The 17,237-nt window shown below is 41.1% G+C and overlaps 1 protein-coding gene across 11 annotated transcripts in view; it reads left to right on the forward strand.

The window, feature by feature from the left end:
• FBXL13 (F-box and leucine rich repeat protein 13) overlaps positions 1-17,237 on the forward strand; it is a 276,151-nt gene that overhangs the window by 1,076 nt on the left and 257,838 nt on the right. The gene's annotated exons all lie outside the window — the stretch shown is intronic.

Genomic DNA, 17,237 nt, shown 5'->3' on the forward strand with positions numbered 1-17,237 from the left:
AGGACCCTCTCAACCGGGATTGGCTTTAGACAACAGGAAGGACTACCCTTCCACCCCCATTGTAATAGGAGGGAAGGAAGACAGGAAGGGATAGATACTAGGTTCTGTAGGTTTTTGGGGGTAGGAAGCTGAGAACGTTTGCCTTTGTTGACCTCTTTTTTTCTCTACAAGTAGTTGATGAGATATTTTCCAAGAATGTGCGTGTTTGAGTGGGGATGGGGCTGTTGGTGCAGTAGGAGGTTCGAGCAAAGATACGCTATGCGGGGAATGAGGGAGAGAGATGTCTAGGGAAGGAAAAAGGAGGTCAACAAAGGCAAACGTTCTCAGCTTCCACCCCCCTTGTAATAGGAGGGAAGGAAGACAGCTGAAGGGATAGATACTAGGTTCTGTAGGTTTTTGGGAGGTAGGAATTTGCTAGAGACCCACGTTTGCCTTTGTTGGATGCCTCTTGAGAAATTTTTCTCTACAAGTAGTTAGATGAGACGTACCCTTTATCCAAGAATGTCGCGTGTTTGAGTGGGGATGGGGCTGTTGGTGCAGTACTTGCAGATGTGTTCGAGCAAAGATACGCTATGCGGGGATATTGAGGGAGAGACGATGTTTCATAGTAGAAGTCGTAAATGACCTAGAGTGACTAAGCGAATGAGGTATTATGTAGAATAAAGTATATCTGTACCTACTAAGAAGAAATGCCCTCCAAGACATATTATTATTATCGAGACACGGGGTGTTGGTCTGCCACCCAGGCTAGAGTGTAGTGGCTCCATCCTAGCTCGCTGCAGCCTCAAACTCCTGGGCTCAAGCCATCCTCCCACCTCAGCCTCCCAAGTAGCTAGGACTACAGGCATACACCATATGGCTGGCTCCCAACACATATTATTAAGTAAAAAAGAAAAAGTGCAAGTTGCTTAGCAACTGTCCATTCTGCTCTAGCTATCTGATTTCATGCATGTTGTATATGTGTTTATGTGTACATATATGTGTGTGTATCTATCTTTAAGACGATAGTGCATGCATAGAACCTATGCCAAACTGTTAATAACAGATGTCTTGTGGAATGGTTTTGGGGGAGGAAATGGGGAATTCTAACTTTTTGCTCTATCCATAGCTGTATTGTTTTAATTTATTATAGTGAGTTTCATGTTGTACCTCTATACAATTGTGCTTGAAAATATGTAGGGAGAATGGTACCCATCTTCCCGGTTGTGTGATTTTCTCAAGTAGCAGTCAGTAAACCAGATGTAGGTACAGAGATAACCAAGTTGACTTCGTCTGGGATAGGAATTTGCCAGGCATATATTAATAGAATAGAAAGGCAGTAGGTTAGGGAGCTAAGCTCCTGAGTATCTGAAGTGATGGGCCAAGGACTCTAAGGACTCAGTGGGAAATGAGAAAAGGATATGATACTGATATATGTACAGAAAATGGAGACTCCTAAGAGGTGAGTGAAGAGAAGTAGAGGGAGTAATTAAATGAGGGAGCTGGAAACATAGGAGGTGGGGGTCAGAAAGTGGAATGTTTATATTTACAATTCAGGGTGCAGCCATTCTGAGTGGTGATTCAGTCTGTGATATGGCGGTGCAGCAGGTGGAAGAAACAGACTTGAGTTGAGAGTCAGGGTACATCAAGGAAATGGTGGCCTCTTCTCATCTAGCCTGCCAGTTACTATAACATCACAAAGCTGCAATGAGGCAGTCCCCAGTTCCCCCTCTGGGTGAGAGCGCTCCTGGCTTGCCACATTGTTCTGCACCCAGAGAGGAGGCCCTTATATGCATTCCCCATTGTCTAAGATCGTATTCTTCTGAGAAGTCCTTCACTCCCCTCTGCTACCACACTAGCAGCAAGAACAAGGGAGCAGTCTTCTGGGCCCCACACACCCACCTTAAACTCATTACCTATTTCTCCTAAGAGACTATCAAGATGAATTCCATTCTGCCTCATATCTATTCTGTCTGTACATTTATTCATCTGACTCAATTTCCCAGATGGGTTTTATACTTTTTTTTTTTGAGATGGAGTCTTGCTCTGTCATCCAGGCTAGAGTGCAGTGGCGCCATCTCGGCTTACTGCAACATCCACCTCCTGGGTTCAAGCGATTCTCCTGCTTCAGCCTTCCAAGTAGCTGGGACTACAGGCACCTGTCATCATGCTCAGCTAATTTTTGTGTTTTTGGTCAAGATAGGGTTTCACCATGTTGGTCAGGCTGGTCTCGAACTCCTAACCTCAGGTGATCCACCTGGCTCAGCCTCCCAAAGTGCTGGGATTACAGGTGTGACCCACCATGCCTGGCAGGTTTTATACTTTTCTAAAACTCATCTTCTGCAAGCTTTGGAATACATAAATAACCTTTCATTAAAATTTTCCCTGTATATTTAACCTCTTCTGAATTTCATCTGCCTGTCCTAAATAAAACCTGATTGTCTACCTACAACATCATTTTCCTGCAAATCTCTTGAATAGAGACTGATTTTTAAAAAATTCAGGCCTGGCTTGGTGGCTCATGCCTATAATGCCAGCACTGTGAGAACCGAAGGCAGATGGATTTCTTGAGGCCAGGAGTTCAAGACAAGCCTTGGTGACATAGTGAGACCCTGTGTGTACAAAAATTAAAAAAAAAAAAAAAAAAGCTAGCTGATCATAGTGGCTCACACCTGTAGTCCCCACCACTTATGAGGCTGAGATAAGAGGATCGCTTGAGCCCAGGAATTTGAGGCTACAGTGAACTACGATTGCACCACTGCATTCCAGCCTGAGTGATGGAGCAAGACCCTATCTCTAAAAAAATAAAAAATTAAAAAAAATTTTAAACAATCCTGCTTGGTTGCCTGGGCTTACTGAATCTGTTGATAGATATTTTTCATCCGTTTTAGAAAATTCTTGGTTCTTTTCAAATAGTGCTTCTATTCAGTTCTCTCTTTTCCTTTTGGAACTCCAACCGTAAATATGTTAGCTTTTATTTTATTTTTTTACCTTGTTCTACACGCCTCTTTTGATTTCTGCTTTTTCCCCATTCTTTTCTTCTTTTTGAGCTCAAGTTTGGATCTTTTTCATTGGTGGTTTTCAAATTTGCTAATTTTGTTTTATGCTGTGTCCAGTCTACTCTTAAATACATCAAATGAAATCTTAATTTTAGACATGTTTTTCAGTTCTAGAATGACAATTTGATTTTTAAATAAATTCTGATTATTAGAATTATGCATCTTTTCATTCGTTTTGCCTTTTTCTGTTTTCTTTATTTGTTCCCTCCAAATCTGTTGAAATTTGATCCCCAGTGTTGGAGGTGGGGCCCAGTGGGAGGTATTTGAGTCAGGTGGGCAGATCTCTCAAGAATGGCTTTGTGCTCTCCCCTGTGATAATGAGTGAGTTCTCCCTCTATTAGTTCACCCAAGAGCTGGTTGTTTAAAAGAGCCTCCCTCCAGCTGTTTCTCTTACTCCTTCTCTTGCCATGTGACATGCAGGCTTCCTTTGCCTTCTGCAAGGAGTAAAAGCATCCTGAGGCCTTCACCAGAAGCCGAGCAGATGCTGGCACCATGCTTCTTGTACACCCTGCAGAACCCTGAGCCACATACAACTCTTTTCTTATAAATTACCCAGCCTCAGGTATTTCTTTATAGCAGTGCAAAATGGATTAACACACATGTTGATGGTTGTTATTTTAAAAGTATTGTTTGTTGCTCATGTCTGTAATTCTAGCACTTTTGGAGGCTGAGGTGGGTGGATCACTTGAGGCCAGGAGTTCGAGACCTGCTGAAACCCTGTCCCTACTAAAATATAATAATTTGCCAGGTGTGGTGGTGCATGCCTGTAATTCCAGCCATTCAGGAGGCTGAGGCATGAGAATCGCTTGAAACCAGGAGGCAGAGGTTGCAGTAAGCTGGGATCACACCATTATACTCCAGCCTGGGTGACGGAGTGAGACTGTGTCTCTAAAAAAAATAAATAAGATAAATACATAAAGTGAAATCATTGTTTGTTAACTTGAATATCCAGATCATTTGTGGGTCTGCTTCTATTGCTTATTTTCTTCTGTTGGTAATTCAAGACATTTTCCTGCCTTCGTACATATCTAGTAATTTCTTATTTTTATTGGACATTGTGTGAGAAAAGAACAATAGAAGCTCCAGATGATACACTCTTTTGCTAGCAAAGGTTCGTCCTTTTCTCTCTATAGGGTGCAGAGCTCATGACCTCAGTCCAGGAAGGGATTGAGCTCTGTTGAGGTTGGACTATGGATTTATTTGGATTCAGTTTACATCTGGTTCATCCCTGTTCCTCAGACATAGCTCTTCTGGGCTTTTGATTGAGAAGCTAGCTAGTCTCTGTCTCCTCAGACTGAAAGATTGTGAGATTTGGTTTTGCTCATCAGAGGTATTTGAGCTTAGCTCTTTAGTTTTCCTTCTAGGCCCCCAACTTTATTATATATGTTATATATAATTATATATAATATGTATATAATATATATTCTGTATTATATATTATATATAATATATGTAACATAATTGGGGAATATAATATAGAATATATATTATACAACTTATATATTATATAATTATATACATAATTATATTTATATTATATATTATATAATTATATACATAATTATATTTATATTATATATTATATAATTATATAAATTTTATAATTATATAAATATATGTTTATATAATATATAATTATATATTATAGAAATTTTATAATTATATAATATATGTTTACATAATATATAATTATATATTATGTAAATATATATTTATATATTTATATATGTATATAATTATATATGTATATAATTGTATATAATTTATATACATATATAATATATAAGATATGTTCTATTTAATATATATTCTATAGATAATATATATTCTACATAGAATATATATATAAAATATTCTATATATTCTACATATTCTATATATATATTCCCCAATTTAAAACTTTTAATTTAAAATGCAAACTTGACGAAGGCATAAAAATCACACACAAGCCTGCCACTTCACACTTGGAGGGTTGCACAGCGGCTGGGCAAAGGTGCTCCTCACTTCCCAGACAGTGCAGCAGCCGGGCAGAGGCGCTCCTCACTTCCCAGACGGTGCCACTTCCCAGATAGTGGGGCGGCCTGGCAGAGGCCTCCTCACTGCCCAGAGGGTGGGGCGGCCAGGGAGAGGCGCGCCTCATTTCCCAGAGAGGCGGCAGGGCAGAGGCGCTCCTCACTTCCCAGGTGGTGGGGCAGCCAGGGAGAGGCGCTCCTCATTTCTCAGAAGGTGGGGTGGCCGGCAAAGGCGTTCCTCACGTCCCAGACCATGCGGCGACCGGTCAGAGGCCCTCCTCACTTCTCAGATGGTGGAGCGGCTGGGCAGGGGCGCTGCTCACTTTTCAGACGGTGCGGCCGCTGGGCAGAGGCGCTCCTCACTTCCCAGATGGAGCAGCCCTCAACTTTAAAATCTGGCAAGTACATTGAAGGTTATGCTGGCTGTATGTTTGAGGCAGGCTTCCTCTTCCTTCCCTGAGATTATGAAAGGCTCCGTCTGCCTTGTAGGAGTTGATGTTCTAGCTCCTCAGCCTCCTGTGTGAACACTCCCATAACTCACTGCCTTATGGGAGACAGTGGCCACACTTGGGGCGCCTCAAGTTTCTAATCTCGTGTTAGCCCCGTGCCACCACCTTAAGCCTATTGGTTTCTCTTCCCATTTGTAGACTTCCTCTGTCTGGGCCCAGCCCTGTCCTCTTTCCTACCCAGAACTGCACATGTCCTCAGGGAAAATAAACAGCTGTGCATTGTCAGCTCACTTCAGAAAATTTTCCTTCCTCTGGAATTCCATGGCTCTCCAATATCTTTTTTAAATGTGATTTTTGTAATGTATCCGTTTTTTTCTAGTTGTTATAGCTGGGTCATTGGACCATGGTGACTTTCCACATCCTACTCAGAAATGCAATCCTATGGAGACTGTCTTGTTTCACTCCTCAGTTAACCTCAGATCTAGAGATAGGTTAGATGTCTTCCTTGGCACCCCATTTCCACTTCCAAAGTACATATCTTCCCTCCTTTTTCTAAAGTCTCAGCTTCTTTGTAGTTCATAACGTCGGATTTAGCACTCACTCTCTTCATTATGTACCAATCTCTGTGTTTTGTTGGTAGCATTAGCATCTGGCTCACCATCTTCCTTTCCCTCTACTCCTGTCGTTGTTCTTGTGGCCTCAGTATTCACAGGGATGTTCCATTCACATCCTTGACCTTTCTTCCAGTTATCTTTGCTTTCACCATTCCTCAGTCGTTTCCTTCTATGATCATACTCTTAACCATTTTATCCTAAATTGCTGTACCGTCTCCGAAATCTCCATGTCTTCATGCATTTGTCTCCTCATTTTCTAGCACACTCACATTGGAGCTTCTACACTAGCACTTCTTCAACTGACTCAAACCACCATTTCATTCTTTGCACTATCAAATATTACTCTCATGTCCTCATTTCTCTCTTTACCCATCTTAGATTCCTTGGTTCATCATTGTTGTAGATGTCTATTACCTAAACATTTAGTGATTTAAAGTAACAGTATTCATTTTATTATTGCCTCTCACAGTTATGGGAGTTGACAGAATGTTATTGCTTGAGTTAAAATCATCTTGAAGGCTTCCTTACTTACATGCCTGGCAGTTGATGCTGGCTGTTGATGAGGACCTCTCCTGAGGCTGGCAGCTAGAACATCTATGTGTAACCTTTCCGTGTGGCCTGAGCTTCCTCACAGCGTGGAGGCTGGGTCCCAAAACAGGTGTCCAAGAGACAGAGCCAAGTAAAATCTCCTTTTATAACCTAGCCCCAGAAGTTACTCGACATCACTTTCCCTGTATTCTCTTTATTACAAGTGGATTATTAAGACTAACCCATATTCAAGAGGAGAAGAATTAAACCCCACCTCTTTATGTAAGAAATATCATTTGTAGACATGTTTTTAAAATGTCACCATCATTATGATCACTTTCAAATACGATTTCTCCCTTGTTTCTCCCTTGTCCTATTGATGTGACAAACACCTACCCCTAGTAAAACTCAAATATCCAGCAATCCGTGCTTACCCCTGAGAAATGAACATTATTTAAAGGAAGAACACACAATTAAACTGACTTGTGTCACTTTAGATTCAATCCTCAGTTGTCAAATGGGCTCTCAATATAAACAGTCCTACATTTCCTAGTATTTTCAGTTTCTGACTATCCCATTACATTCACAGTGAAAGAGTAGACCAAAAAAAAAAAAATCCTTGGAAGGCCACAGTTGGCAGATCACCTGAGGTTGGGAGTTCAAGACTAGCCTGCCCAACATGGAGAAACTTCATCTCTACTAAAAATACAAAATTAGCCGGGTGTGGTGGTGCATGTCTGTAATCCCAGCTACTCGGGTCGCTGAGCAGAGGAATCTCTTGAACCCAGGAGGTGGAGGTTGTGGTGAGCCAAGATGGCGCCATTGCACTCCAGCCTGGGCAATGAGAGCGAAACTCCATCTCAAAAAAAAAAAAAAAAAAAAAAAACCTCACAGAATTCTTCCACTGAATATTAAAAAATCAATTGCATTTCAATTCACTAGAACCAAAGTTTTTAATAGTAGCTTTTAAAAATTACATTCATAATAGCCACAAAAAATAAAAGGTTTCTTAGGCCAAGATGTGAAAGACCTTTTGGGAGGAATTTATAAAATTTTATCAAAAGATGTTTAAGGTGACCTAAAGAAATGAAGTGCTCTGCCATGTTTATGAATGGGAAAATAACAGCATGTAATGTCTTCCCAGAAAATGTATACATTCAGTGCAGTTTTAGTTAAAGTCTAAAATTTTTTTCCCTGTAAAACTAGACAGCTGATTATAATACTGCAAAAATATTGAGGAGGAGAAAAGTAGCCCTTGACACCTAGAAGCTGGACCAGTGCCATGATCTAGACCTTGGCATTGCTTTGGGCTAGCATTATGTTAAGGCTTGTCGGTGCTGAAGGGACCCTGGAGGGAGATGGGGCTTCACTTCCTGATTCCTATGTGCTTCCTCTCTTCTTGTTCACGTGACACAGCTGCCAAGAGCATGTGTGTGGTGCACCCAGTGGTGCCCAATCTTCAGCAAGTTTTGCTCACCAGCCTCAGCCCATTGCACCCCAGCAGGGGGTGTCTGCTCACTGATGTGAGCTGCTGGACTCCTATTCACCAAACCTTGGCCCGTCATGGTTGAGAACTGTCTCTGTCTCAAGACAACCTAATGGACTTTCCCACTACACCTCAGCCACACTCTACATTCTCTGAATCTCAGCCTTGGGGAGGTGGCTGCCCTCCTTCCAAGGTTATTTCATCTTTGGGTACTCTGTCTGTGCCACAGCATGTCCTTTAGTGTTTTCTTTGCTCTCTCTTAGTAGTTATTCACTTTTTACTAGCTAGTAATTCTTTGAATTGCATTCTTTATTAGAATGTATTTATGAGATAGAATAAGTGTTCTTTATTCAAAATACAGGTGTGATTTCTGTCTCTTGACTGGACTCTGAGTGCTACAGGAGGATTAACTGGACAGGGACATGAGAACTTTCTGGAGAGTTGGAAAGAAACCACACCTGGGGTGTGGGTATTTTCATTATCAAAATTATACCAATAAGATTTATGCATTTGAAATCATGTAAATTTTACCTTAAATTATAATTGAGAATAGGTGGGGGAAATGGGTAGATATATAGATGATACAAAAATCACAGAATAATAATTGTTGAAACTGGGTGATAGGTACGTAGGTGTTCCCTATACTATTGTTTATACATGTTTGAAATTTAAAAATCTACAATGAAAGTCATGGCTGGGTGTTTTTTTCTCAGAATGTATGTAGCTAGGGATGGATGGAATGACACCTTTGATTTGGCTGTATAGTCATTTTCTGTTTGTTTGGTATATCAGTTATCTATTGCCATGTGACATACAACCACTTAAAGCACTTAATGGCTTACAACAGGAATCACTTAGTTTGCTTAAAAATTTGAAATTTTGACAAGGTTTTGCAGGGGGTGGAAGATCCACTTTTAAGATGATATCTTCTTTTGCATGCCTAGCAAGTTGGTGCTAGCTGTTGGCTGGGAGTTCAGCCAGGTCTGTGAACCAGTAGGCTTGGTTCCTCTTCATCTGGACCTGCCCATGGGCTGCTTAGACTTCCTCACAGTATGGTAGCTGATTTCTAAGACCAAATGTCCCCAGAGAGAACCGGATAGAAGTTATATCATTATTTATGATCTAGGTTTGGAAGTCAACATTATTTCACTTAGATTCAAGGGGAGAGAACATGGAACCCATTTCATGATGGGAGGCATAACAAAGTCACATTGCAAAAAGAGTATGGAGGATGGGAGATACTGTCATGGCCATTGTGGAAAATATAATCTGCCATACTTGGCTTGTTCATATAAGGGGAGTCAGATGAAGTTGGATCTCAAAGCAGTCTTTGAAAAGATGTAGATCACAACAGCATCACTCAGTAAGTGGATCTCAACCCTTCTGTAACTACCCCCTTTTCTTCTTCCTTTCCCATGTTGTCCAGGAGCAGATATCTACTGAGCATTTACAAGTTACCTACGCAGCATCTACTTCCCTTTTCCTAGTGTTTCCTGCATTCTTATTCTATACGCTGTCTCTTCCCTCACCTAGCCCATTTGCTTCAAGAAAACTGTCTATCCCCATTTCTGGGGTTGGACCCCGACTGTCTCGCAACAACTAGTGCATTTAGTTTCCCTGGCCATGATGTTTGTGACCTCAGGAAGGTGGAAGGTATAGGGTCATGGGGGAGGGCAATATATAATCCAAGCTGATTTAGATCAGGATGCTGGTTGGATATACCCTCTCTGGATGTTAATGGGGAAGCACTTAGTCCTGGGAACATTGGCAATTACCTGTGTGGCCACAAGGAGAGAGAATTTTAGCATGAAGTGGATTCCACAAAAGGCCAATTGAGGAAATGGAAAGAAACCAGGCCCTAGTGACATTAGTAAGCCACTGGATTAAACCTACACTCAGGCCTCATCTACCTTTGAATTTCTTGTAGGAGCTAATAAAGTACATATTAAGTTGAGTTTGTTACTTGAAACCTAAAGCAAGATGCGGGGATTGTTTTGTATTTGTAAGAATTTCCTGGGCCCCATGTGATGGCTTATGACTGTAATTCCAGCATTTTGGCAGTCTGAGGCAGGAGGATTGCTTGAGGCCAGGAGTTTGAAACTAGCCTGGGCAACATAGTGAGAGACTGTCTCTACAGGAAAAAAAAAATAAATAAATAAAAATAAAAAAGATTGCCTAGGCTTCACCAATTGTTAACTGGGTGACTGAGAACATTTTCAAATCTCTCTGCTTCGGTTTTCTTTATAGTAAGATTCCAGATGGATGTGATAGAGGGCTTTATTTTCTAGAGTGGGAGAAAGAGCCATCGTGAAAGAGAAAAGTAGGAAAAGAAAATAGCAAACTGTGTCCTCAGGCAGATCAATTTTAGTAAAGAATACAGTAATCCTGGCCGGGTGCAGTGATTCACACCTGTAATCCCAGCACTTTGGGAGGCCGAGGCGGGCAGATCATGAGGTCAGGAGATCGAGACCATCTTGGCTAACATGGCAAAGCCCTGTCTCTAAAAATACAAAAAAAATTTAGCTGGGCATGGTGGCAGGCACCTGTAGTCGCAGCTACTCAGGAGGCTGAGGCAGGAGAATGGCGGGAACCTGGGAAGCGGAGCTTGCAGTGAGCTGAGATTGCGCCACTGCACTCCAGCCTGGGCGACAGAGCGAGACTCCATCTCAAAAAAAAAAAAAAATCTCTCAGTATCCATGAGGCATTGGTTCCAAGACCTTCCTTGGAGACTGACATTCAAGAATTTTCAAATTCTTGATAAAAAGTGGCATAGCATTTGTATAGAACCTATACACATCCTCTTGTATACTTTAATCTTTAGATTACTTATATCTAATACAATGTAAACACTATGTAAGTAGATGGTATACTGTATCATTTAGGGAATAATGACAAGAAGAAACATTCTGTATGTGTTTCGTGCAGATGAAACTTTTTTTCAAATGTTTTTGATCTGTGGTTGATTTGAATCTGTGGATGCAGGAGCCATGGATATGGAGGGCCAACTTGCGTAGGAATGGTGAGGATCTGAAAGTGGACACCTTTATACTATTTGTACTGGTGTAATCCTTTGAAAGTCTTTGTGGGCTCTTCAAGATTCACACGTCCAGCTTAAAGACTGCTGGATTCTACGTTCAATTCAAGTTAAACAAGTAACTTAATTTTTTGAACAGATGAGGCTCTTGACACCAGCCAGCCTTTTTTCTTGGGAAACAACAAGAGTGGTCAGCTGAGGGGGTACACTAGGACATTCTGTCAGCAAATATTTGCTGGGCCTCTACCACGTACAATTGAAAACACCTCAATGACTTCAACCACTTGGAGCTGTGACTCTCAGGCTGTCTCTAGCCCAAGCTTGTCTCCTGAGCTCTCTGAACATTTATCCATTTGGGATGAGATTATACATTGATAATACTTTTTAGGAAAACAGTTTTGAAATATGTATGAAGATCTTTAATATATACCTTTTGATTCTATGTTTTCATAGAAATCTATCTTGGAGAAATAGAGATGAAGATATTTACATTTCATCATTAAGATTCAGGAAAAATATATTTTAGAAATTCAAAATTTTTTTTTTTTTTTGAGTCACATGAAGATACTCAGAGCCTGAACCTAGGTGGAAATTGTAGGAAAACTAAATATTGCCTTCTGATCCCTCACACTCTCTATATTCTTCATTTCTGTCTCTCAGAGCTCTGAGATACTCTTTCTACCACTGCGGGAATTAGCTCAATGTGCCCTCTATTTTTGGATATACTCCTTCCCAAAGGCATTTGTGTTTTCAAAGAGATTATTAAGATAGGAGCTCGCATAATAAAGCCTTACTGGTAGACCTTCAGACAGTGGGTCATCCAGAGATAACGTAGAAATCCTGGTTTCTCCCTCAGTTTTCTACTAGGTAGAAGTCAGTACATTGTTTACAGACAAACAAGGACTGCCCCACAGGGACCAAAGATGAGCTAGATATTATGGTGTACAAAAATATTAACCAGATATACCTAGTGTTTGTATCTGAGAGGAAGAAAGCACTTTTCAAATGGTGAGCTCCAATTTCAGCTTAATATAGGTAAGATGTAAAGAGTTTGCAAAACCAGATCTGTTCAGCAGAGGGGGTACTTAATCTACAAATCATGATTTTTAAAGCAAAGTTTGTTTTTTTTTTTTTGTAATGATGATTTTGTGAGAAGTTTTTATGTTTTATGTTTCTTTCAAGATTAAGCTGCCAATCAGGTTTTTTTTTTTTTTTGAGACAGAGTCTGGCTCTGTCGCCCAGGCTGGAGTGCAGTGGTGTGATCTCTCCTCACTGCAAGCTCCACCTCCTGGGTTCCTGCCATTCTCCTGCCTCAGCCTCCTGAGTAGCTGGGACTACAGGCGCCCGCCACCACGCCTGGCTAGTTTTTTGTATTTTTAGTAGAGATAGGGTTTCACCGTGTTAGCCAAGATGGTCTCGATCTCCTGACCTCGTAATCTGCCTGTCTCGGCCTCCCAAGTGCTGGGATTACAGGCGTGAGCCACCATGCCGGGCCAGGTATTTTTTTTGAGACTAATTGCTGCACGTATTTTTCAGAGATGCAAGAATCAGGAATTGCTGATTATTGAGCAAGGGACTGCCCTGCCCATTTAGGAGAGCAGGAGCTGGATACACTAAGTCATTTTGCTGGACCTTGGGCAGGAAGGTTGTGGCTTCTCCAGAGGACAGTTATCTTTGCTAAATTCCCTCAGCCCAGCCAGGCAGTTTACATATGTAGTTCCTGAGATAAATCCACAGGACACTAAACAAAGAAAAGCGTATGATTTATTATTTTTCCATTTACAATTTTCTTAGAGGGGATGAGACGGCTGGGACTGCTTCCCCACTGGGACAGACCCAGTCTGGCAGGTATCAGAGTCCTTTGTCTCACTCTCACCTCATAGAGCCTGCTGCTCTTCACCTGTCCTGTCCAGTCTGCTTTAAAAACCTTCAAGTCTAACAAAAAAAAAAAAAAAAGGAAAAAACAACAACAAAAGCCTTCAAGTCTGGTCCCGAGGGGCATCTTCCTCTTTCTGGGGTCTCATCTGAACATTGAAGCCAGTTGGCCTCTTTGAGTAATCTTCCAGAATATTCATTTATAGAGTTTCTAAAATAAAATTTTGACACCATCTATTTCAATGTTAAAAAGACATAAAAGCCCCTTTATTTTCAAAATTGTAACTTACTAACTTCCATAAATACAAATTAAGATATCTCTCAAAACAACAGCATGCTACCTCCATCTCCATCTCACACGGGGATGGCGATCATTTGTGAGATACTGCTTTAGATATGTTTCAGAGGTTGGGGTAGGGGATAGGGAAGTGGAAGGAACTTATAACTTCCATAAATACAAAGTAAGGTATCTCCCAAAACAACAGCGTGCTACCTCCATCTCCATCCCATGGGGATGGCGATCATTTGTGAGATACTGCTTTAGATATGTTTCAGAGATTGGGGTACCAGAACATCCTTTTCTGTTTCTTCACCTGCTGAGGGCTCCCCAAGTATTTGATAATCACTTTTATCTCTGCACTTTTGGAGTAATTATTTTTTATATTACAATATTACTATTTCAGCCCTCAGCATATTTCACTATGTTTATCTGAGTATCTGAAAAGCTAAACAAGACTTGCTCTCTTAAGTGTCTTACATTTGTTTTTGTGTGTCCACCCAGGGTGATAATAGTTACTATCTTCCTATTTATATTTGAACTGTTGGTCTATCCAGTTTTCTCCTAGCCATTTTCCACTAAATGCTTTTGTGCTAACATCTTCCATTAGGTGTGGTTTAAGTCAGAATCAGTCTCTCTCTTTCTCTCTGAATCGTCACACTGGACTTTGAGTAGTATAAGGGAATATTTTCAATTTCTTTTCTCTATATCTAAGTGTTTTCCTCTAATGAAGATGATAATTAGCAGTGGAATGGTTAAAAATAGTGATGGACCGGGCACAGTGGCTCATGCCTGTAATCCCAGCACTTTGGGAGACTGAGAGGAAGGAGGATCACTTAAGCCCAGGAGTTCAGGACTAGCCTGGGCAACAGATTGAGACTCCATTTCAACAAAAGAATTAAGTGAGTTTGGTGGCACATGCCTGTAGTCCTAGCCTCTTTTTGGGAGGCTGAGGTGGGAGAATTGCCTGAGCCCAAGAGCTTGAAGTTACACTGGGTTGATTGTGCCACTGCACTCCAGTCTGGGTTACAAAGCAAGACCTTGTCTCAAAAAAAAAAAAAAAAAAAAAAAAAAATACACACACACACATATATGTATGTGTGTATATATGTATGTATGTGTGTGTGTGTATATATATAAAATAGCTTGCTATCATTATCTATTGAGTGCCTATTTTGTGCTGGACACTATTCAAAGCAGTTTTTAATTTTCGTGATAGCCCTATGGCATATGAACCTTTATTATCCCACTTTTTTAAGGAAACAAAAACAGAGATGTAATTTGTCAACGATTGAATGGTAGAAGATTGCACATCCCAGATTTAAACCAACTGGATTCCACTCTTTGCATTTTCTTGCTCTTCGAAAGATAGGTAGTAGGGGAAAGGAGTGGAAGCAACAGTCCTGGATAAACCCACATTTGTCCTCAGGACCCAGAACATCCTTCAGAATATATGAGAAACATTGGGAACTGAGTTTAGGGAAGTAGAACCAAAGAAAGTGAGGATTATGTAATTGCTTTGTGAATTTACAAGCTTGAGAGAGTCAATCCAATAATTAACTCATGTACTTTTTTGTCCTTGATTGTGCAAGTTTTTACTGAGAATATTATTAATAATATGATTAATGTTTTCAAGAGTCAAACATTAATCTTGTGGGAATGTTTGCTTATTTGCTTCTGCTTACAATAAAGACTAAGTTAATGGCTTTGTGATTTTTATATTCATTGGGCAGGGAAAGAGCTATTGATTCATTAACTGTGCTGTCTTATTGGCGTGTAGCTATGCACTGTTCACTCAGTACATAAAATATCATGTTATGCTATTTTGTCCAAGGGAAAAAGACAAACAGTGAGATTTCTTTCTTTATTATTATATTTTGAGACAGGGTCTTTCTCTGTCACCCAGGCTGCAGTACAGTGTTGTGATAATAACTCACTGCAGCCTTGAACTCCTGGGCTCAAGCAATCCTCCCACCTCAGCCTCCCAAGTAGCTAGGGCTACAGGTGCACGCCACCATACTCAGCTAATTTTTAAAACGATTTTTGTATTTTTTAGAGATGGGGTCTCACTGTATTGCCCAGGGTAGTCCTGAACTCCTGTCTTCAAGAAAACCTCCCACCTCGGTCTCATAAAGTGGTGGGATTATAGGCATGAACCACCATACCTGGCCAACAGTGAGATTTCTTATGTGAAAAGTGTGCATTTCAACTCTGCTAGTTCCATATGCCTTTATTAGCATTTCAGAGACTTATCCTGTCAACCTGACTTCTGCAGGATAGCTTTTCAGGAAAAGTAGTTTATTGTAAGTGGAGCTTGGAAATATATATATAATCAATTTCTGACATACATTAACCAGATCTCAACTTTCTTAAAAATGTACCATAAAGCTGAACTTCATTTAGGTACTTATTCTCAGACATCAGTATGCATAGGAATCACCTGGGGAGCTTAGTAAAATGCAGGTTTCTAGGCCCTATTCTCAGAGACAAATTCATTCTCCAGGTGATTCTGATATAGATGTCTTCAGGGTGCCAGAATAAGATGGAGAAAAGAATGTAGAGTGGGGAGTACAAATACTCAGTAGTCTGGAGACCCAGGCATAGAAGTGCTAGAGAGCAGATGGGCTTTTCACCAAGGATATTGAGGGAGCTGTGGGAAGTCTGATTGGCCTCCAGGTAATATAAGGCTTCAGCACTTTTTGTTAGGTCCCTGTAGGACTCACTCTTGCTGGCTCTTTAGGTAATAGATGACTGTTCAAATTCAGGTTGCAACTGTGGTGAGACCACTAATCTCCTGTGCAACTGTCTCTTGGTTTGGGGGAAAAGGAAGTCAGTCTGCAGGTGACTGAGCGCTTATAAGCAGTTAGTATGGGCTCGGTTTGAAGGCAGAGCTGGAGAGGGAGAGGGATCTAAATCTTACCATTCTGCCGTTCTCTAAAGGGCTGACCTTCCTGCTTGCAGGCTGTATGCTAAGAAGAGGAGCATAGAGCTATTGCAAAGGGGGAGATTGTTATTATGCAGGGTCCAATTAGGAGAAATTACCCTTTTTAGTTTTGGAGGAACACTATGAGAATTGCTGAGAGTCTAAGACAAGATCCCAGGCCTAGATCTGCTGACACTTGGCCTATGGAGGTAGGAAGGACTGCTCTGTGTAACTCCAGTGATGGAGTTATTTTGTTCTAGAAATAGAGGATCAAGAGAAAAAGACAGCAGGAGTGGGTCCAAAGCATCCCAACTACCTGCAACATGCACACTAGACCCCATCGGAAAACAGTGAACCACGAAGGGAAATGAAGAATTCCAGGTGGTTTCTGTGGGAAGTGTGCTGCAGACCTTTTCATCTGTCTCAAATGGAGAAAACATCAGTAATTCTGTATATCTTGCCAACACTTTTAACAAGAAGTTTCTTCTTTTGGGGGGGCCTCGTAAGGAAAATGAGACAGCAGCAACTTTACGAGTTCTATATATGTGCTTTAAACAGTATCTTAGATCCAGCAGGTCCGTTGTTTCCCATCTACGTGTACTGAGCTACAGTTTTTCAAATGTGTATACTCTGTAGATGCTGTGAATGATAAAATACAAATGTATTTTTAAGAGTTCTTGGCCGGGCGCGGTGGCTCACGCCAGCAATCCCAGCACTTTGGGAGGCCGAGGTGGGTGGATCACGAGGTCAGGAGATCAAGACCATCCTGTCTAACACGTTGAAACCCCGTCTCTACTAAAAACACAAAAACAAAATTAACCAGGCGTGGTGGCAGCGCCTGTAGTCCCAGCTACTCGGGAGGCTGAGGCAGGAGAATGGCGTGAACCCGGGAGGCGGAGCTTGCAATGAGCCAAGATCGCGCCACTGCACTCCAGCCTGGGCGACAGAACCAAACTCTGTCTCAAAAAAAAAAAAAAAAGTTCTTAAATTCACACATTTTA

Source organism: Papio anubis, chromosome 4 (genome assembly GCF_008728515.1).
Source record: "Papio anubis isolate 15944 chromosome 4, Panubis1.0, whole genome shotgun sequence".
Taxonomy (NCBI): domain Eukaryota; kingdom Metazoa; phylum Chordata; class Mammalia; order Primates; family Cercopithecidae; genus Papio; species Papio anubis.